At 40.0% G+C, this 22,253-nt stretch overlaps 1 protein-coding gene across 4 annotated transcripts in view; it reads right to left on the bottom strand.

The window, feature by feature from the left end:
- The window catches only part of NYAP2 (neuronal tyrosine-phosphorylated phosphoinositide-3-kinase adaptor 2), a 217,164-nt gene that overhangs the window by 172,028 nt on the left and 22,883 nt on the right, over positions 1-22,253 (bottom strand). The window lies entirely within an intron of this gene.

The following is a 22,253-nucleotide window of genomic DNA, read 5'->3' as shown; positions in this document are numbered from 1 at the left end:
CCGATGAGGCTTTGCTCAATCCCCGCCACTCACCTCCTGCTGAGCAGCCCAGTTCCTAACGGGCCACAGACTGTTACTAGTTTGTGACCCAGGAGGTTGGGAACCCCTGCTCCACAATATTTTTAGCAAAATGTACTTTCTATGGATTAAGTTCTGTGAACATAATTAAAGTTCAATGTAACATACTTCATAGGTCAAAAACAGAGAAGGGGAAATGACTTTTTTCATTCCATATGTTTTATGTTAGTAAAGACAGGAGAAAATTCTCCCACATTTTCGGTATTTCTTTCTGCAACTTTATGGAAGAAGCTGATGAATAACATAAATAAGTGGGATCAGTTTTTAATACGTCATCACATATATTATTAGCATCACTATCTAGGTTGGAGACATATCTGCATTTCTACCGTTCCATGCCATTTTCCCATGACATTATAAGTCATCAAACAAATGGTGGGAAGGTGATACTTTTCCAGTAACATCAGACCAATGATGACTGGATTAAACTCAGAAACCCACTTTCCCTTCCTTACCACAATACAAATTATAGCGATCCTTTATTATCCAAATTAAGAATCTCATCCTTAAGAAGTTTACTTTAAATGAACTGAACATATATTATTCTCTTCATTTTGATACCTGCATTTTATGTTGCCACATCACCTCTGTGTACCTGTGTATTAAACAAACAAATCACATAATTCCGGTGTATAAAGACTTCTATGTAAATATTTCTGGAAAGGCTTTGCCTCTCAGAAGCACTTCAGTCTGCCTCACAACCGCACTGTTTCTGTGCTCACATCACTTTAAAACACCGCAGATGGTGCGGAACCCAGAGGGTGCGTGTGCTGAGAGAGGGCGACAGTGAGCTCAGGAAGAGTGTAGTTGCTCGTACACGTGTGTAACTCATACTGACTCTGGCTATGGTGGTATGGAACCCATTGGACCGCATGCGATGAGTCTCCATAGGAAAGGTCAATGCCCTCGTGAAGAGAGGAAACAAACCTCTCAAGGAATCAATGGCTTGTACAGTAGTTCTGAGTGCTTGGCTGCCATTTGAATATAGATAGTTTCAGTCTTTTAAAATAAGACCAGAAAGAGATGATCAAAAAAAATATGACATAAACAGATGATTACCACTAAGTGTTTAACTCATTCAATACGGAACTACCCACTGAAGTAATTTGACTCCACCCAGCAAGTACCTTCTCGGCTTGACCTGAGACTATGCAGAAAAATGTGTCCAAGTTCTTGAGGGCTGGCAGGTCACACAAGACTGAGAATGTGACCCTGCAAAAGTTTGTTAATTCACTTGGCCAGTGACTATTGCTTTTAAGTCTGGGCAAGCAACTCATAAAGGTACTTCACCAGTCCAAAGAGAAGGGAGTTGAAATTGTGTAGAACAATTACAATACAGCTGCGCCTCAAAAGAAACCTCAAAACTTTGTGTGGAATATTTGTGTATAATTCTAAGAAAGTATAGTTGGTCTGGTGATTAACAAAGCCTTCTTATTATTTTATGGGAAGTTTCTTGTAAATGCAGTTCTATTTTTAACATGAATATACATTTCCTTTTTTTTTTTTTGCCATGCAATAATTTATGTATCTGAACCATCATTTTGTACCAGACCTGGCATTGGTTCTACTCTGGTAGTACATATTGATGTGTCAAGGAATCTCTGTTTCTGTAAACATCACGCTGACCCCTCCCTTGCCACCTTATGTCTACCCCCTGATCTGTTTGTGCACAGGGAGTGGATCTGCCTCTCAGGGATGGCATCAGGTTAACCAAATCCCTGTAGACTGATGCATAAAACAATGGAATATGGGAATCCCATTGTTTCATATATCAAGGGTCTCCCATTCATCACGAGTACAATTCCCCCAAACTGATCTAAGATTCTAGGCAAACTTGCCTTCATCCATCAGGAGGGCTAAATCTTTTGGCACATTGGAGATCATGTAAACGTAACCCAGCATGTCTCACAAACAGCTCGGTTACCTCAGACACTGGCCCGGATGGAATACTGCCCTCGACAATCCTCTGTTGTTTTCTGTCTCCCCAAACATTTGGTCTTTCCTCAACCCCATGCCTTACATCACGCACTTCAATTTTTCCACACTCTCCTTGACCTCATGCTAACTTCACATCGTTCCTGGCTCTTAAATCATTCTACCCTGTACTCTGTGAAACGTGTTCCAATAGTAAAACCCTCTGTGCATTCAGACGTCTTTACTAAGTATTTCTTATTGCTCCTCAGCTGACAAGAACCCCAGCTCTTTTTGTAGGAAGCTGTTTTTTGTTTGTTTTCCTTGGTTTGGTTTGGTTTACTTTCTGCTGAGACTTGAACCCAAACCGTTATATTCCTGTGTCCCCATGCTTACCTGTCCAACACATGGTCAAAACTGTATTTTGCAGCATCGTATGAAATTATCAGCTAAGATTTCCATGGTGTCATTCTCTCATTAACTTAGTGTCCATTGGAGCCTCTTCATGTACTCCCCCCAAAAGGACCCATGACCTCAATGTGGCGTTATCATCCTCTTGCATGCACAAAGCTGCTGCCAGGAATTTAGCCTGCCAGCATCATGTAAAAAACATGGGTGGCCTCTTAATTTTCATGGCATTTTCTTGTTTTCTTCTTTTTTACAATTCCTCATTGATGATGGGGCACGTGGGTCACTGTGACCCCATCCACTTCACATCTTGCCATCATTCTGGGTATCTTCTGTTCAGCGAACACTGACTCATTCTTATCTCTTTTCTTGGTGTCCTCATTTGCAACTTTTAATTCTATTTAACTTCAGTGACTCACCTCCATGGTTACAGTCTGAAATCTGCAGTAACCTAGAACTTTTCACCACTGAGTGATAAGTTTAGATATTATTCTGTGATAACTTTCTATCCTTCCATCTCTCATTACTCTTTCTCTTACTTATGTTCTACTGCCTTCTACTTTAACCTCAATAAAACCCCAAACTTTAGACTTTCTACTTTCTCTGTACTTCCGAGGCCATTTCTGGCTTAATGCTATTCTTTATTTGGCTTGGATTCCATGATCTATCTCTTTAAATATACTCTTTCCCATATCCTGAACTTTTTCCTCAAGTACGTCCTTTAAATATAACCTCTAAAAACATAACTCATGTAAATTTGAGGCATGCAAAGCATAAATTTATATGAGGATAGATTTGCCTTCTTTAAATAGCCTAGTCCAAGATTCTGGGAATTACTAGAAAACCCATCACCAGTGGGGTAACTTGTACATTCATGGTGTCCAACCTGAACTCAGCCCCAGTGATGCTGGCCTTCCCTTGGTTTCCTCATTTGGCTCTCTCTACCTATTGGCACATCAGCAATGCCAAACTTTCTCCACAACCCCCAAGCCTTCAACTGTCACCTCCCACCCCTCAAACATTTCTTATTGGCTCACTCAGACTCACACACAAACACACATGTCGTCTGGCTCCTGCTTTCTTCCCTGGAACAGCTCCCTCAGCCAGTACATTTTTGTTCAGCCACACGACTGAACCTCTTTGAGTTTCATGAACCCATTGTGCTTGGGGCCTCTGGGCACATTTGTCCTTTCATCCTAGAATGGTGTTTTCCTGGATAACTTCTGCTCCTCACATTGGTCTTCACTTATATACTACTTTCCCCAGGAAGACTCACATGACATTCTAATTCTGGTTTGGGTGCCCCACCTATGTCCTTTCAAGGCATGTACGTCATGTATCATAAACCCTAGTGCCAAAAGAAACGGTCAGTGTTAAATGTGTATTAACTGAATGAGTACGTAGATGAGCGAATATTTAGATTGTCTTCCTGTTTCATCTTTGGACTTATCATGACATTATTTTAAAGAGAACTAACGTCCTTAATTCTTAATTCCTTTATTTAGAAATAGAGAAAGAAGTTATGCAAGACATGAGTTATTATCTACTGAAACCTCTTGATATGTTTATCTCTAGAAATTAAGTCAGTGCAAAGGCCGATATTAGAGCATTGGGCACTTGTCAATGATTTTGCAATGCTTGCCAAATGAGGCCTTTGAATTCCCAGCCCAGAGCTGGGCAGCTAAGCCTGCCACGGTAATGCCATAGCAGAGGCAGCGCGCGGTGAAGAATGGGAGCGTGTGTCTATCTTTGATAAAGCTAAGGCTCTGGCCAGAATCTTTTATTCTATGGCAGGCTCTTAAAGCCACTGCAATAGCATTGTCCATATGACTAAATTTATCCATGGCATTACTTAATGTTTTCCTTAACTTCACATTAAGTCATCTGTACCCGATAAAACTCACCTATATCGAGGAAAGTTAAATATACAGAACCGGCTAATAGAATTTTGATACACCTAGAAGGTATTCCGTACTGGGTTGGGCAAAGTAAAGGGTTCAGGAGACATAAACTAAGATACAAGATAGATTTCTTATTAAGAACATACTCATGATCTCAATAGGTACACATGAAAAGAGCAAAGAGCAATCATGTTCTAAACTGCTGTATTTCAACCATATGTATGCACCGTGTCAGTGCAGAGAGAGAAATCAATACCATCGTTTCATCTGAGACTATTTGAATTAATATCCTCATCCATAAATTATTATAAAAAGAGTGCTGAGATGATGCAATGGTTAAAAGCATATTTGGGGGGCACGGCAGGTCTAGGTTTAACGTGATTTCTGAAACACATTAGCTCATTGGTATTAGTTACCTTACTTAAACTCTCTCAGCCCCATCTGAGAGGTGATTAAATCTGAGGATGTGTATGAAGCACAAAGTCCAGTGCAAAAGACCTCATGACCATATTTAGACTCGCAAATATGTTGATTTGAGCTTCTTTAGCATGGTGGAAAATTTCCCTTCTTTTCTGAGGGAAGTCCTAAAAACCACCATGCAGTATCACTTGTACCTGCTTAGTGAGATGACCAAAACCTCAAGTGTGCCCTACGTGCAGCGTGTTCTCAGAGTAGAGAACCAAACATCAGCAGGTGTCAGAGGCGGATAGCATGGTCCCACTGGTAGCCAGGGATGACCTGGCTGCGAGTTAGCTCATAAACCTGTCTCAAATACAGTCACACTGATGTTTCATACCAGTTCTATCTTCAGATGATTGGAAGATGAAGGAGAAGAAAATTTCCTTTACGTCTGTCACATTCTGAGCCCTCCATAGACAAATGTTCTTTACTGCCATTCCAAGTGGCTTTGGAGGAGGACATGAGAAGCGCCCAGGCTTCAGCCCCAGCCTACACCTTTTCAGAAGTCACAGGTGCTTAGTTGGAGAAGCTAGGCCCCCCAAAAGAAGATTATTCTAATTTGTATCTCTGGGGTGCAATATAGCTTGCTGAATTATATTTTCCACTTCATAGTTTATCTCTTCTTTCCCTTTGTGGAGCCCACTCTAATTCTTTGGGGTAGTTTCTGTGGTTACTCAAGCCATCTGCTGCCCTGTGGGTCTCTGCTCTCTCAGCCCCACCACCAGGCCCCAGTTGGAGGAATAAGGCTCTCATTTGGCAGGAGGTCAGAGAAGGAGAGGCTTTTCCGCAGGAATAAGATGGGGGAAGACAGTGGGAATGGAGGAAAGGACATATATGAAGGCAGAATGCAATCTGAGAACCGAAAATTGGGAACGGGAACTCAGACATCTTCCAGGCTTCTAAAAGGCAAGGGAGGCAGGCACGAGTGGCATGTGTAAAGGTCAGAAATCTTCTTCTAAGTTTTTTTTTTTGAGGGAAACAATCAAGATTAACTTAGAAGGTAGGTCTGGGCCAGGTGATGACATGTTTTATGCAATGAGTTAAACTGTGTCTCCCCCAAACGCCAACAAAAAATGAAAATTCATGTGTTGTAGTGTTAACTCCCACTGCCTCAGAATAGGACCTCATTTGAAATTAAAGTCATTGCAGATGCAATTAGTCAAGATGAGGTCACACCGGAGTAGGGTGGACCCTCATCCGGTATGACTGGAGTCCTTACACAAAGGGGATATTTGGACCCAGAGGCACACAAGGAGGGCACCATGTGAACAGGAAGGAAACGATCGGGGCGGGGCCTCTACAAGTTCCAAAGGACAAAGATTGCCAGCAAGCCTCAGGCCCGTCCGCACTGCCCTCCCAGAGAACCGGCCCACTACCACCTTGGTCTCAGACTTTTAGACTCCAGAGCTGTGAGAAAAGAAACTTCTGTTGCTTAAGCCGCCCTCAGCTTGCCGTACTCTGACATGGCAGCCCTAACAAACTGGTATGCTTTGAATGCTGGACTAAGAATTGTTTGTTCTTTATTTTGTAGGACAGAAAGGCACAGAACATGTCCAGGGAGAGACCTGTTCTGACCAGTTAATTTGGCCATAGCGTGTCAGATTGACTAAACGTGGGTGCCGGAGCTAGAGACCAGGAGGCAAGTAGGAAGCCCACAACACAATGTCGAGCCACTGGCTGGTACTCAGTGGTGGTCAATAAATAATTACATCTTACAGTTATTAGTACTTAGTATCTGGCACATTACATGCACCACCTCACGGAGGTCTTGTAACCATTCCCTGAGGGAGGCAATATGGTTCTCTCTCTTCTACAATGGGCATGCTGATGGTCAAGCACAGTGAGTCGTGGGACCAAAAATCAAAACCAGATCTGTTTCTAAGGTCCAGGCTCTTTATCACTATGGTGTATGGTCCTCTAGCAAATATATGTTTCATAACCAAATGCATATTTGTATATGCCTATGTTTGTATGCATGTGCTTAAGTATCACAGAAATAAAACCAAGAAGGGTAGCTGCTATACTATCAATTCATCCCTTTAAGTTACTGAAGTGGATACTTAACAAGGAAATTAATTACTAGAAGGAAGGTCAATGTGCAGAAAATTCATAAGCATTTTTATTAGTAGGAATGATATACAACTTACTCTGCTAAAAGAAAACTAAACCGGGAAGTGGGTTATACCTATTGGCATAAGATTTGAGTATTTGAACAGTCAAGTCAAATCAAAAACAAACTAAGCCCATTAACCTCCATATTGACTACTGTTTTGGAAGACTTTAACTAATATGTAACATATTATTTGACTTTCAGGAGTTCTCCATTTGAATTCACCCTCATTTGTATTTATAATACAAATACAGTTGAATCTCAGTTGACTTATGTTTTTATCTCTTTACATAGGTCGCCTTCCCATTCTGACCCCATCCTTTATGGCTATAGGGACTGAATAAAATAAAAAGATACATTTATTTAGTTATGCCTTTGCTTAGTTTACGTCAATGCTTATTTGATTACTGAAGGTCTTTGATGGTGAATAACAACTCTCTGCACTATAAATTCAGAGGAGAAATGTCACCAGAAAGAACAAAACAAAGGAAAAATAGCATATATACAAAAGGCGAGTAAAGAAGTCACCGACTACGGGGACAAGATGCAGAAAGAGCAATATCATGAGCTAAACTACCCTTTTCACATCCCGGGACACTTTTCAGGCTTGTCTCCGGGAGCTCTGTAGTCAGTTGCACAACAACAGCTCAGGAGAACAATAGCGTTCTGCCCAACGAAGAAATCGATGGAGCGTTGATGTCTGGCACAGATAAGCAAGTCTGATCATGTCTGAAGGGTCTCAAGTTGCTTTTTCAGCAAACCAGTGTCAGTTTTCTATATGTGTGTGTCACACACACACACACACATAAAAGTGTTCTGATTTATTTAAAGAAACACATCAGATATATTAAATTATAATATATAACCTTGTATTACCTACAACTAGGGCACTGTCTTAAGAGTTCTCTCTCATAAAATAACATGGTGTACTCAGAACAGAAAGTTTACAGAGAAAATTTATTATCAGAAAATACCAGCTGGCTTAACAGAGCACCTCCAAGTTCATGACATACATTGTGATACCTGTTTCTAATGCAGGCATGGAAAAGACAATCCATCAGTATCGGTTGAATGCATGAACCTTTTCAAAATAAAGGAACTGGCTTCTCCCATCATGGCACCCTGAAGCATTTTTTTCAAATTTCCCCTATTATTTGCTTAAGTACCACATTTTCTGACTCAAAGAACAGCCCCCTCTTGCTCCCAAATGCTCAAAGTTCTGCTTGAATTCTGAAAAGAAAGAGGTTTATTTCCATAATTTTTGCTTGGAAAGACTGGTGCTACGGTGGCTGTTGGCTGATAGAAATTCCGAAGCAGATTTCAGGCCCTCTAGGAAGCTGCTGTAGCAGAGGGTGGGTGGCAGCTGTCCCTGAGGCCACTCAAGCTGCGTCCTCGCTAGGTACACAGTTGTGTTTATGCAGCATCCTTTACATCACAGAAGGAAGCCCTTGCCTATTCTTCCTAACTGTTCTAAAGGTAACACAAAGAGCGCTTCTTGTCATATTCACACAAACCCACCCGTATCACTGAGCAGGAGAAACTCGTAGGCAGTCTGATGTTAGTCATTTTTTTATTAAAATACATTGGCGCATGTTTGATAATTATAAGGATACATGTTATTCCCTTTCATTCTATTCATACTCAGTTCTACATCCCATGAATACTGATCTTAGCAAAATACAGCTTAATGAAACAGCTGACATTTTATCACTTAAACTGCTTGATTATAACAATTTTTAAAATCATTTATTCAGGACCACTTGAAAAAAAATTTGAAGACTATTAAGTCACTTAGTATAGGACTTCCTTACTTGACTTTGTGAAATAAACTAAAATGTACGCATACAATGTCATTTAATATAATATTTGCTGTGAATTTTTAAAATAGTTTAAAATTTGCCCTTTAAAAATATTTAGCTATATATTTCTTAACTTATGATGGACTATAATTTTTTAGCAGATTTGCATATTGTAAGATTTTGGCAATGAGAGGAAATACAATGTAAATATTGTTTTCAAAAGAAGTGGCTTTTTACGAAATGAGTGAATTTGGTCGAATTACAGATGACAGGTATGTTATTAGCAATTCAGTAAATTACATTTTGTATTTTAGTGTTTTGGAGCCTACGCACTGCGTATACAATGTCTTTTCTGGGAAATGGCAGTGGCAGAGACATCAAGATGCTCAATCAAAGTCCATTTTCCTGTCCAGCTCAAATCCACATTTTCCAATGTCCTTTGCAGCTCCAAGTGGTCATGTGACTAGGTCACGGCTTATGAGTCATGAGTAAAACCAAAGTGTGCAATTTGGGGTCCTGCCTTGAAATACAGGAACCTGGCTCCCCTTCTCCTTCCCTGGTGCTAAAATACAGATGTGGCAAGAGGAGCCAGAGCAGAGGTGGGTCTTGGGTCACAAGAGGGAATATTCATGGAGAAGATAGATGAGAAAAAACACAAAACCACCAAGGCGTCGGGACCCAAACCATGGGGGAGATGCCCTATAAGCCCTGGACCACTTCCGCTCAGACCATCACAGAGGGGGTCAGCATGGGGAAGAGTCTATTCTCTGGCTTAAATCAAGGTTATTTTGTCCTGGTGACAAAAGTTGAACTGGTATCCTAAAGTAGGATTTTATAAGATGAGGGGCTGAATCAGAGGTGGCTTCACCTCTCAGAAGAAATGATCTAGTAGAGGAGATATACAGATAAAGACATAGACAGAGATGTGGAGATATTTTAACACAGGTACCAAGACAGCTGTGTTCACTTTTCTCTAATGACCAAATCCGAACATACGTGTTTATGTACAACACATACAAATGTGTATGCAAGATCTACAGGCAGCCTCTGCAGCTGATAAATTATCATTGCTGTAAGTTCTCTGGCCTCACATATACGTTTACAATATATATCTTAGAAACATTGTTTATTGTTGTCTCACATTTGATTCTATTTTTTAGAAACATTAGACTCTGCTCACTATGGGAACTTTGGTCAACCCTTCCTGTACTCAGCTCCTCAACCTTCCTGTTTTTCACAGCAGATATTGACAGCACATGGTCCTGCTTCTCTTATATGTGGGCTTCTTAATGCATAAATGCATTTGCAAATGAGTTCCCGGAACATGCTAATGATATTTTGTTCTGGATCATTTCCAAAATGGTTGCAAGCAAACCAGCTCATTTAAAGGGGGAAGGGATGGGGGAGAGAGAGAGAGAGACAGGGAGAGAGTGAGAGAGAGAGAGAGTTTAGAGGTAGGCAATTATCCAATGGCTGTTAATTAAAAACATGAGCACACGAACATGATTACTTGGGAAATAGTACTGGAGTCTGATTGATGGGCATTGGAAATTGAAAATAGAATCCCTTCAAATTCAAAAGCTTTACCACAAATCACAAGATTCATTAATGCCTGTACGTAGGATCTTGGGAGTTGCCTATTTGTAAAATCTTGAGGCTAAATTAGAGAGGCAGAGTCAAGAGACTACCGTTTGTTGATGGGGTTTAATTCTTAATGGCCTGTAGCATATGAAAACTTTTAACGACAAGGTGTTTAATCCACATGGGTTGAACACTGCTCTAGGATTTGAAAGAACTTGTGGAAAACATGGCGCCATTGTATTTTTCATCACTGTTTTAAGAGATAGAATTGATATGCATAACATGGTCTAAAATTTTGTTTTGTTTTCTTTTGTTTGCTTTGTTTTCCTACTTGTGTCTGTATTTTTTGTTTTTCTTTTAGTCAAGTGGATAAACTCACTACTTTTTACTTACTGGATAACTTTGATCCTATTAAAATAATGGTTAAGCAAATAATTAAAATGAAGAAGAGAAACTACTAAACAATTTGTGCAAATTTCAGTCATTTATGCTATAGACATTTGTAATATTTTGTCAGTCTTTGGAAAGGCTGCTTGTTTCTCATATTCTAAGACACTGAAAGGGAAGTTAATAAGATAGTGAATATTGCAAAACATTTCTTTCAATGGTCATGGAGATTTTAATAGACAAGGTTATTTTGAGACCATCTAAGATGATAAATCTTCAACTCTTTAGAAAATGGAAAGGTGGGAGGGAGAGAAAGAGAAAGAGAAGAATGAGTAGATCAAAAGAAAGCAGAGACTCGCAGGAGTCAGAGTAACACGGAGTTCATCAGTTGACGCTGACACATTTCCTTGGCAAAGGCTGCTGACTGTAGGCAAAGTCACATGGCTGGGTGGCTGGTGTGTGTCTGCTTACGAACCCGTGAAGCTCTTTTGCCTCCAGACTAGCATGTGCACCATGTGATGCTGGGGTTGCCATGGTAAGTACATAGTGTACAACTGAGGGTTTTTTTCCCCCCATATATGCTGCTCTAGCATAGATGCACCAGAATTCAAATGAAAACTATGAGGAAATCACTGGAGGAGGAAGCTTTGCAGGCTTTGGGTAAACATTCAGCACTTATGTTGGGGCCCTTAAGCAAATGCGCTACATCCATTTATTGTTTATTATTCTCAAACATAGAATTTAGCTTAGAATTGTCAAAGGATTATCAGCCTACAATTTAAAAATATGTTAACCATAGTGTCATTGTTTTGTCATTCACCGCCTTGAGGCTTATACTATAGACACGTTTTTAGTTACCTGAATTGTTTTATTTTAAAGAAAAAGATCATTTTTGTTGTTCTTGAAATGGTCACAAACATTGCAAGAAATTCCAGGTGTGTTGAAATGTTATGAAAATTTGCATACATCATTATGGATTTAATATGAAAGCTGCCCTGAGAACTAGGTCGTGGGTTTGTGGACTTTAGGTCACTTTCCGGGTGCCCAGAAGGTCCTATGGGTCTCTGCAGTATGGCTCTGGAAGGCAAGCTAAGCATTTGGATTATTAATTTAAAGTCCTGCCAAAGCTGCCCAACTGACCTGCCAGATCTTCTTTACTCAAATAGAATCAACTGATGGGCATTTCTCATCCCCAGACCCCATCCCCAAAGTAAGGTGTTGTTTCTCTCTCCTTATTCTCCTCTCTTTCAGAATTGTTCTTTGGAGTCACATACACCTGAGCTCTGGCACAGCTCTGCCACTCGCTAAGGGACCCTGACAAACTCCTTAAAGTCTTTAAGACTCTGGTTCTCCATCTGTGAGATGGAGCCAATGATAGAATCTACCTCATGGAAATTTCATCTGGATCAAACAGACATAGCATGTGAAAAATGTACCTGGTGTGGAGTAAGCGCTCAATCAATGATAGCTGCTCTTGTGATCTCTGTATGATTACTTACATCCTTCTTCTTACATTGTGCATATTCTCGAAAACTAGCTATCCTAGGATTTCAAAAATTCCCCCAATGTTCTTTGAAGTTTTATTTTACATTTGGGTCAACAATCCAGCTAGAGAACTCAACAGTAAGTACAGTTCTAAGGCTCAACTTCGTAACGCTTTCCCAAGTTACATGCTTAGGGAGGGGGCAGATTACCAGTAAAATTCTCTTTGGAAGAACTGACCTGGATGGTGACAGTTAGGTCAACAAAACCAATAGACAGACTAACAGGGTGTGGACAACTGCGGCCTGGCAGGCCAAATGCGGCCCTCCCCCCGTTTCTGGAAATGAAGTCTATTGGAACATTGTCATGCTCATCATTCAGGTATTGTCCAGCACGCTTTCACACTGAGACAACAGGGTCACGTAGTTGCCACAGAGACTCCATGGTCTGCAGAGCCTAAACTAATCACTACTTGCAAACGTTTGCTGGCCCATGGACGACAGCGTACTTGAATAGGTAAGTTCAGGTAGAGGGAGATGGCTCTTTAAAAGTAGAGTTGTGAAATAATGTTACAAACTCCAATCTCCAGCTTCTTTCTGATTTTGTGAAGGAACTCAATTCAACAGGGAAGTGGGAGGAATAGTCAACTATGATTCGGACAAAAATGAATATCTCAAAATATAAATGATTATGAACTTCATTCTCTTCTTCACTTCCCAAGGAAGAAGAATGCTATGTTACTAGGCCAGCCCAGGGAGCTGCATTCTTGTGCAGAGTTCGAGTATTGCACAAAAACAGAAAAAATCAACCTCTCTTGCCTCCCGAGGAACTCTCCCAATCCAGAGAGAGCCTGAGCTGCCTGGTGTGGGACTATTGCAAGTTTATAAATGGGAGAGTCACTGCGCTGGGTTTTCTAATGAGGTGAAATGACCCCTTGTCTCTCCTTTAAGAGACTCCAGCAAGGATCTGAATCATTTTACAAAACATTCAAGATGTTAAACTCTCATTCTTTTGAATCAGATTTGGTGCCAGAGGATGGCCATTATTTCATTCAGTTTTAATTTTACATGGGGAAATAATTACAGAAGATGCATTAAATGTTAGAATGGAATTATAAAGAATATTATGAGAGTAAATAAGATAGAACCATCAATAATGTCTGTGAAGACCAGAGAAGGTTCCAGACAGATACTGCTTCAGCTGGTTGCTGAAGGAACCAGAGACTTGTCTAAGACACAAGGTCACGAGGGTGGGAAGCACACAAGCATGAGTAGATGCTGAACTTATGGAGAAACTGTATGTCATCTCTGGCTGCAAAGCAGTAGTTCATTTAGCAATATTAATATTCCATTTGACCCTCACCACCATCTGGAAAAGTACACATGTGTTGTGATTTTCATAAGTAAGGGAACTGAGATAATTTGAAGGTAAATACATTTTATTAAAATGCACAGTTTAATGAAGTGTCATTATTTGTAGCTCACCTAGTATGGCACAAGAACAACTGACCTGTTTGTCAACAACTCCATAAATATTAAATAATAAATGGTGATTACTGGGTGACACTGAAAATGTTGCCTACCTGGATGTTCCTTAACATTCACACGTCCATTTGGAGTTTTGTGGAGGCAATTTTTCTCTTCAGAGATCTTTAGTAGGTTTTTCAACTTTCCATTTCTTTTATGCAAAGATTCCCTATTTTATTGCCCAACTGTTAACTATGTCCAACAAAAATCTAAATGAAATGAGATAATTTAGGTCAGTTAAACCAGGAAACTAGTCCTGCTTCTTTTTCTAAATTCAGCAACAATTTGCTATATGACTTCCAAGAATTCACTTTCCTATTGGCAGAGATTACATTTTAATCTAAATCTAAGAAAAATTATAAAATGGGGGTTTGTTACCAGCCCTTTGCCACTCTTTTCAATTCACAATCTCTTTGCCACTTACATATCCCCTAAAAAATACTGCTCTCCAATCTATTAATAAGAATGGGTTTAATAAATCACTCACAGTAAGGCAACACTGACTAATCCTAATTGTTATCTCTTCATTTGCCTTCTAAGGAGTGAAGCAATATGCAAGCCAATAGAATAATTTTACACGTTTGAAATTTATGACATTGCTTATACCAAAGGAGATATTTTCACAGGGTGGGGGTTAAATTAGCATCCCCTATAATCACATTAGATTACTAACTTCCTATTAATTCATAAATAAGGTCTGATAATATCAGTCAGTTATTCAATACATTAGGCAAATATACTTATTATTCTAGGTGTTTAGGATACAGCAGTGAGCAAAGCAAATCTCCTGCCCGCTTGGTGGGCATATTTCAGTGAATATAAGTTAATGCCGACTTAGTACTGGCTATGAGTTCTGTGTTAAGCCCTCATCAATTTCTTTTAACATCCATCATAAGCTATAGGTGCTATTATTATCACCACCACTTCATCATGGAGAAAACCACAGTGCAGAGAGTTTGAGTAATTTGTTCATGGTTGCACAGCCAGAAAGAGTTAAGGACAAAATGGGTCCTGGAAGGGAGCCTGATGCTATAGATCAGACTTGCTATACACTCTCCTACAGGTCCAGATGAAAATTTGGAAAAAAATACAATGAAAAATAAGAGATAAGTATACAAGAAACTAATTTACCAAAGAACATTACTGCTTTCTTTTGATTTCAGTTAGTAAGAATTTATTCCTAATAACCTACTTCTACCTTCTATTTTTTTTCTTTATCTGAATAGTAACCACTGTCATAAATTTAAACTGGAGTTTATACTTCAATATTCCTCTCTGTCTTTCACACACACACACACGCCCATACTAGTTATTCCATTTTCTCCTGAACCAGTCATCAAACTGAAAATTAGACATTTATATATAACCTGTATATAACTAGCCCAATTTCATTATTAAAAAAGATTTGCTACAAAATTATCTTCATTGAAATGTCTGCTAAAATCTATTATAGTACAACTTTTGTTCTACAAACTCTAAAAATAAAACAAGCATAAAAACCCAAACATTTATTTCTGCTTAGATTATTATTTACACAACTGGTAGTTTCCATCCCACTACAGGGCAGAAGACATAAATTCTTAAATTAGGTAGACTTCTGTTCAAAAGTCCATTCTCAAACAGAAACTCAACAATGGGAAGGCCTCTTCAATTTCCCCCTTCACATTAAGTTTCCCATTCCAAGTGTGTGTCAAGAATTTAATTGCAGCACGAAATTAACCAGTTATAAAATACTGTACTTGTGCCCTTGCCTTCTAAAGCAGAATGCACTAAATAATTTGCTTAATGGCCTCTAACACGGGACCTCAATTTAATAACCAAAGTGCCCTTTCGTGTTGGATAAATTCCTGGTGAGAAATGCTCTGAGTGTGATCTACCGATGGGTCAAACACACACACACACTCACACAGCAAAAGGGCAGCTGGCTGCACCTTTTGTAGGAATGCACACGCTCCCTTATCCTTTCGAGGTGTCAGAGCTGGTCCTCACTGACTCCATAGGGGGAGAAGACACGGGGTTGCCAGGCGCCTGCTTCCTTTGGCTCGCTTTGTAAAACAGCAATGGTTCCTTCACAATTACTCCTAACCAGCATTTGCCGACTCACATAAATTTGGAGACTGGATAACAAAGGAACAAGGTGTGGTATTTTAGTGACCTGGCTAACATTTTTTTGATCTCTACTCTCCCTTTCCACTTCTCTCCTTACCTTATGTCTAATTTATTTCCATTTAATGCTTGGGTTTTGGAAGACTGTGTTCTGGCCACGTTCATATGTCTGCCATAGGAATTCTGTAAGTGCGTTGGTAATCAGTGTAACTACTTATACTTACCTGTCTGAACTATAGATGTCAAGCCTTTGAGGGCTTTGGAATTCCTTCAAATTACAATGTCCTCTTTTGGGGCCTTATTTTACATTTATTCTATGACTCCAACAAAATAATGGCAAAGCATAACTCTGAAGCTCTAGATCTCAAAAGACATTATTAAAAAGTTTTTAAAAATTCTATGTTAATTTACAAGGCACGTATGATGGAAGACTTTTCCTACAGTCCATTTAAGGTGGGATGCATTATTTAAGTGGCTGTATGCTTTATTCATAGATAATAATCAGGGTATGAATAATACAAACTGAGGCTGGAGAACATTTACAGAAAGTGTGCAAGTGGGATGTTTGATTAAAATAAAGTACTTACACCTGAAAAAATAATTCAATGAAAATTTTAATCTATTGTCCCACTATCATTACAAAATAACATTTTCTATGTTCATTTTTTCCAATCTCTCTTAATGATTTTTGAAGTGAGGGAAACTTCCCTTTGCTCCAAAGTTCAGACATAAATGTAAGCAAAAAGTAAACAAAATGTTGACTTTGAGACACATCAGGTCGGAACGGACCTGAAATGCATGAAATTGCACTTCATCATGAATCTTAGAAACTTGCTCCCCAACGTCCACCTGACACAATTGTATGAAATGATCGCTCGTTTCCATCGTTGGAAATATCTTCACAGTTCACGCAGTAAAAGGATGAGGATGAGGTAAGTACCCTGACTGCTCGTCACATTGAAAGTAGCGAGGGCTTCCACACACACTGCTCCTTGTTTGCCAGAATACACTGCATCCTCATCAGGAACTAACAAGTTAGAGCTGCTCGTTCGCCCATGGAGACAGTTTTATTCCACCAGGTGGATTGTCCTGAGCCTGCCCACTAGAACAGGGTTTTATCTGTGGGACCGGGGTACCTCGGCATGCATAAAGTTAGTAAAGCACATCTTTGAAAAATAAACACGCACTAGGAGCAGATCAGGCCACAATCGAAAGGATTTGTCCATTCGCCCACAAGTTCACTGAGGCCATTTCATTTTGTTTCCAGGTTATTGTTCCTACGATAGATCATACATGTCATCCAGCCTGAACTGAGCTCTCATTCAACTCTGGGGTGACAGAGGTCATTCTGTTTTCATGTTAACTAAATCACAGTCTGTCTCACACCAAGATTGCCAATTGTACTAAATTAAAGATAGAGGTTATAGCTGAAGGCAACTTACACTGGGGATTGTGTTGACACCTTTAAGCTGACTTCTTTTTAGAATTCCAAGTCACATTGAAATGGAAAGGCTTGGGCAGACAAGGTCACAGCATTAATGGTAAATCCACAAGCAGCATTCCTTCCTAAAACCCAATGCCATCCTAATCTTCCATTCCTCCACTTTAATGCAATCATAGAACAGCACGGGCTTAGTGTGTCCACCTCATTTCAAATGCTCTGTTACATGCACAATAGCTCTTTGGAGACTTAATCTTGAAATAAGTGATAGAACACTTTCCCTTGTACTACGGGTTCAAAAGCAGGTGCTTTTATTTTAAGGTCATTTGTAAAACCAGTGGACTTCTTTAGAAAAATCACTTGGTGTTGACTCAACCCCAAGAGTTTCACCAGGGCATATTCTACGGTGACTTTAAAAAGTATCTGTTTATAATAATGAATGTTTCTGACAGCTAATCATGGGGAAGAATATTAGTCAAGCTATCCATCACTAAACAGAATCGTTCATGAGTAGAAACCAGACTAAAACAGTGTAATTAGAACATTCATGGAAACATTTAGTTATTCTGTTTCCCACTCCCTTTTGTCTTCCTTGTCCTGCGGCTGTTTTCCCAGGATGGGAACCTGTACCCTACAGTAATGCTCTCATCTGACTTTGAGAGCTGCGTGGACTACCTTTTCTGCTTGTATTTTTAGCTGACACTTTAGGCAGTGAGCTTAGTTGGATTACTCCCTGCCAGCTTATTTTTGGTGGATTGGTTCACAGTGTCCTTGTCTATTGCTTCTCTCTCCAATGATCTACCTTTTGGTTGTGGGGGCGGTTTTCATTCAGACAGACATCATTCCTCCCCTTCGCCTGTTTAGTCCAGTCTAACCCTGTGAACGAAAATTCGTCGTGAGCTAGGGAAATTCAGCATGGTGTGTGTTATTGGTATTGTGATGTGACTGGCAGCCAACCAACACTCAGGGAACAATCTATCTCCCGGAATTAGACCCGACATCACTAATGCACAGGGCAGATTGATGGCGCAGCTTCAGTGGACGTATTTTTTATTAATGAGAGTCAGTATGATTTGCTAAAAAGGCTTTTACTGGGCAGTCCTTTTCTGTTCCCCTCCCCCACCTCTCTTTATCCCATTTAATCTGTTGAACCATGTACCATGTTTTGGAAATGGGTTTCTATTTTTATTCCAAATACCTGGGCTTTTAAAATAATTGTGCACAAACTGAGCACATACACATATAATACATACACACACATCAGATTGGAATTGAAGAGTATCATGAAAGACAGGAGCGAAGAAAAGAAAGTAAAATCCTAAGTTATTAAGAAGAACTAAAAGTAGCCCTGGCAGGTGTAGCTCAGTGGATTGAGCATGCAACTGTCAACTAAAGTGTTGCTAGTTCAATTCCCAGTTGGGGCACGTGCCTGGGCTGCAGGCCAGGTCCCCAGCTAGGGGTGTGTGAGAGGCAACCACACATTGATGTTTCTCTCCCTCTCTTTCTCCTTCCATTCCCTTCTCTCTAAAAATAAATAAATAAAATCGTAAAAAAAGGAGGTAAAAGTAAACTTGTATGAAAAAGAAGACTCTGAGAATAAATTTGATATTTGAAAGAACTAATTTCTAGAAATAAAAGACTAAATCTTAACAGGGATTCAAAAGCACATGGGATTTTTTCCTAAATGAGGTATATTATTTGTATGGATCTGCTAGGAGGTGGGAGTTGCTGAGGTTTGGGGGTTTCAAACAGGGATCAGTAAAACTCCAGAGAAAAAGCCACAAGCTACCCACCTTTTCACCCTTTGTTTCATTACCCAGAGGCCAGTAGGCAGAAGAGAATAATGTACACTAATTACACCGAGTTTTTTATAAAGCACTTTAAAAGTAACATCAGGACAAATTATTTCAGATTCCAGTCTCACCCTGATCAAACACCCCGGTCTCTTTAGTTTCATACCTGGTAAGGGAGGGGGATGGAAGGAAGTCACCTCCTTCTCCCCATCCCTGTAAAGCTATTTCCTCAGCATCTTGCTTCTAATTTCTCCATCGATCTTCATTTACGGTAAATCACAAAATATCATCTCTCTCCCAAATAAAATAAAATATTAGCTTCTGAAGAGATGTTTTCTTTAAAATGATCTACACAGTAGCTTCCCAATAGCTTGACAAGTGATTCCCAGTCCTGTTCTGTCATTTATCTCCAAAACAAATACTACCGCAATGGCATATTACGAAAGGCATTCAAGCAATTTTTAAGCTTTATGTGACCATCTAACATCAAGCGTGCTAGGAGGTTAAGGATCACTCTAGGAAAGTTCTTAAAGGCTCAAATTTCTCCATGTGATTCTGGAGCTGGATAGGTCAGAGTTACAACTGCCACATGAAGTAGCAAGGAAGGAAGAAGCACTCTCTCCTGTGCAAAGGGCAGTTCGAGCCTCTGTGGGCCCAGCCTCCCCCAGGATAACAAAGCTGAAATAAAGCTGAAACAAAGCTGAAACCTAAGTAGCATTTACAAGGCGGTATTGAAAACATACTGCTCTCCAGAAGAAAAGTCAAACCACACAGCATCTTTCTTTTAAAAGTCATTTTAGATTGTTAGCTCTTACAGATATGTGGTAGTCACTTTTATCTCTGTGATTCATTATTTCTTTCTCTTTCGTTTTAGAGTACATGTTATATAGCACATTCACAGAAGGTATGCATTTCCATGAAAAGATTAAAAACTTAGCAGCTCATAAGTCAACAGGGAAAACTTTCAGGGTAGTTCCCTGAAAGTATCCAGAAATTCATTAGTGAATTGCATTTGAAATACCACAGCTGGGCCAGCTGGTTTTCTTCTCTCTTGGGAAACCCCCGGGCCAGTGCACAGAGCCAGCTGATGCGATGTGATCTGACAAATGTTTCAAAACCTACTATGCACAGGCGATAGTTTCTCTGCTCTTGGAAGCCAGTTCAATAATTGAGACAAAAACGACCAATTATGGCATTCTTTTAAATCTATTCATATGCCAAAATTCTCTCAGCTCTCATGTAATTTTAACTCTTTTAGCAGAAAGAACAAAAATATGTGTACATGGAGAAAAATTAAACAAGATGATAAAGTAAGAAATACACACTTGGGGGCTGGCTACACAAGTCATTTGCAAATGTTCCAAGCAAATAATCCCATTTCTTTCCCTGTGGTGGTTTCTACCCTGAATGAAGGTAGAATCTTTTTAGACACAGCACTCTATGTTGTTATGAATGTAACCACTCTATGTGATGAAGAAGAAAGTGATAATGATGACAATAAAAGCAATAACAGTAATAATAATAATAGCAGCTATCAATTCTAAATAGCAACAATGTGTTGGCTATTCCACCAGTTGCCCCATCTGTACTACATAATTTTTTTCCTTAATGCAACAAAATGAATATTACTTCTAACTGACAAATTAGTAAACTTAATGTTAAGAATTAAGAGACATTTTACGTGTCTCACCGAAGCTAGGAAGTGAAAGAAACAGATGTGACGTTTTGTCCAGACACTGGGATTCTCCCACTCCTCGGCCACAGTCTCCTGTACCCCCACACACGCACACAGACTGTTATTCCTGGTTTCCACTTCACAATTGGGTCATAATCTACCAGTTTTTTTGAATACCCAAGAACAGAAAAGGTGTCCAACGTGCATCGATTAGAAAATGATGTCTCCATACTGCAAAAAGGCCGTAAGTGAACATTACCAATGCTAATAACTGAACCTACCCACCGTCGGAGTATTTTTCAAAACGGCAGGTGTTCTGCAGGCCTATGTCTGGCTTTTATCTTGCTTCTTGGATTATCAGGACTAAGATCGTTATCTCGGCCCTCCACTGGTAAGAGTCTGTGAGTGTGGGTCATGGAGCTCTCAGACTCAACAACACCCGACTCCACTAGCTCAGCACAAAGGAAAGGCCTCCAGGCAATTGTTCGCTTGCTCTGGTTAGTCTACACCTTGCTCTCCTCTGGGTAAACATTTATATAAGAGAAAGAAATCTTTTTTCAATCTTAAATGTGTGTGTGTAACTTTTAGGGTCTTATAAAAGTATTTCACATGTCTATAAAATTATTCAGTCTCATACCTACAAATTATTGAATGCAAAGCATGAAATTCTTGTAAATTACAGAGCACTGGACATCTCAGACTTGAGACGTGCAAGATCTTTCTCAGCAAAGCCCTCCTCCCACTGTCTTAACCCTCCGCTACCAAGAATGCCATGTTTTTACCTTGCTCTCACACCTCACATCCAATCCATCACCAAATTTGGTCAACTCTACCTTCCCAATGTGGCTCCAGCGGCCTGCACACCACCCCATCCAGAGCGGCTGCTTTGATCCCTGCCAGCATCTTCCCTCCGCACAACTGTCTCAATCACCTCACAACCGCTCTCCCTGCTTCTGCCCTTGCTGCTGCACACAGCGACCAGAACGGTCCTCCTTTTACTTACGGAAGTCACATTGTGGCATTCTTCCTCTCCAAACAGTACATGACTTCTCGTCTCATCTCAGCTGACTGAAAGCCACTGACCTCCATGACCTGACAAGATCTGACCCCATTACTTCTTACCTGATCTTCCAATCCACTCCCTCCCGCTTTCCATCTCCAGCCACCTGACCGCCTTGCAGTTTCTCCAACTTGCCAGGGATACTCCCACCTAGGAGCTCTTCCCTGGGTGTTCCTTCTTCCTGGAAATCTGTCACCTGGAGATATGCCGGGTCCTTCCCTCATTTACTTCTGGTCTTTACTCAAATGTCACATCTTTCCTGAGCCTATTCTTCACTTGCCTATATGAAATGACATTCTCCCCACACCCCTGACTCCCATTCCTTAGTTTAGCTTTCTTCATAGAACTCATCACATTTTAAATTTCCTTTATATTTTACTTCTTTATTTATTGTCTATCTCCCTCACCCCATCCTCACCGTGTTGTGAATCCTATAAAAGCAAGCTAACACTACTTACTCCTTTGTTCACATCTTTATCCCAACCACCTACAGCGATGCCTGATGTATAATAGATGGTCAATGAATGCTTAATGAA

Source organism: Desmodus rotundus, chromosome 2, assembly GCF_022682495.2.
Source record: "Desmodus rotundus isolate HL8 chromosome 2, HLdesRot8A.1, whole genome shotgun sequence".
NCBI lineage: Eukaryota > Metazoa > Chordata > Mammalia > Chiroptera > Phyllostomidae > Desmodus > Desmodus rotundus.
Note: the sequence above shows the minus strand (reverse complement) of the source record. Positions and strands in the feature narration are given on the sequence as shown.